We start from the raw sequence: 1,661 nt of genomic DNA, 5'->3' as shown, positions 1-1,661 counted from the left end.
TTTTTATCTCTTTCTTCTTCGTTCTCATCCCTGTTCTTATTCCTTTATCTTCTCTTCTCAGTTTCTTTCTTTTCGTCCTTCTTATTCGGCCTGTCTTTCTCCTTTCTTTCTCCCTTGTTTCCCTTCCCTTTCCTTCTGCTTCCTTCCTCTTCAGGTCATGTCCCCTTCTATCCTTTATTTCTCATTTTCCTTAATTCTCTTATTTCATTTCTTGTTTCTCCTTGTTTCTTCATCTTCTGTAGTTTTCGTCCTTTCTTTTATCCCTCTTCTTCTCTTCTCCCATTCTCTTTCTGGTTATCCTCTTCTTCCTCTTCTCCTCTCTTGTGTTTTTCTTCTTTATTTCTCATGTACTTCCTCCCCTTGTATTTCATTTCCGTCCTTTTGTGCCATAAAATGTTTTGTTTTACTATAACTGTAGTTTTCTTTTATATAATTGTTTATCGTAAATACAATATTTCCGTGTTGATCTATGCATTTTTTAAATATTTTTAATTCGAACTTTTATGCAGTTTATCACAAAAATATAGTATAGTATTTTTTCACAATTAGCCTAATTTCGATTCCATTTTCGGACTGGATGATTTTCTAGCAATTTGATCTGAAACTATTGTTTTTTGAGTCGGATTATCTGCTATTTACATTTTTTATGGTAGACTGAAATTGAATGGTAAAATCTTTTTCTCTCAGGATTGAAACACATCGTTTGTACCAGTGCTTTAAGACTAGCAATAAGAAGTGCCTGTCCGTAGTTGTAACCCTCTGTTCGTGATAAGTGTACACCCAGTACAAGCGTCAGTACAAGCCTTTTGTAATCGCTGATCTTGTAAAAAAAAAAATGTATATTTAGAAATACCCCGGAGAAAATAAATGAAATAATAACAACCAGGAAAGTGGAAAAAAGGGGAAATCCATAACGGAATAACAAAGGACGCGATCCAATAGGTTGACAAGGACAAAGCAGCAAGGAGAAAAAAGGACGTGATATCTCTTACCTATTTTTTCCCCCGTCTTCGGAAGATCACATAAAAAGGGAGTCTAGCCGGCCCCGCTTACTCTCGAAGCCTCGTTCCCTCCCCCCCCCCCCCTCTTGCCCTTTCCCCCCTCCTCGTTCGTAAAAAAGAAAAAAAAAAGGCCGTGTTCTCCAAGCAAAGTGATAATTGTATTTGATAATAAGTAATCGTTCTCCTCGAGGATAGAAAAGAGAGAGATTCTCAGTTGCCAATTAGCGATTCGAGATCATTTCCATTCATAGTGTCGAGGAGCTTCATCATTTCAAGGAAACGCGATCTCATGTCCTCCCCAAGGCTGTAGTGGGACGGTCCCCAACCTCCCTAAAGGTATACACCAAGTGACAGACCATACCTCGGAGCTCTCGTCAATCCTTACTCCTTAACACAGTAAGGATCTTCGTCAGTCCTTTACCTCTTAACGCAGCAAGGATCTTCGCCTGTCCTCATTTGAAAGCGGAGTAAGGATCCTCATCAATCCTTCGCTCTTAAAACGTCAAGGCTCCTCCTCAATCCTCACAGCACGGCCTTCTTCACCGGACCACAGTAGAACGCCGGTCGCGGGAACTCAGACAGGAAAGATCGTGTCCTTTTGTTTCGAGAAGGACAAAGGGCGCGTCCTTGGGAGGAACGCTGCGGTGAGTGGAGGATCCC

Source organism: Penaeus monodon, chromosome 31 (assembly GCF_015228065.2).
Source record: "Penaeus monodon isolate SGIC_2016 chromosome 31, NSTDA_Pmon_1, whole genome shotgun sequence".
NCBI classification, from domain to species: domain Eukaryota; kingdom Metazoa; phylum Arthropoda; class Malacostraca; order Decapoda; family Penaeidae; genus Penaeus; species Penaeus monodon.
The sequence above is the reverse complement of the archived record's forward strand: the minus strand, read 5'-3'. Positions refer to the sequence as shown.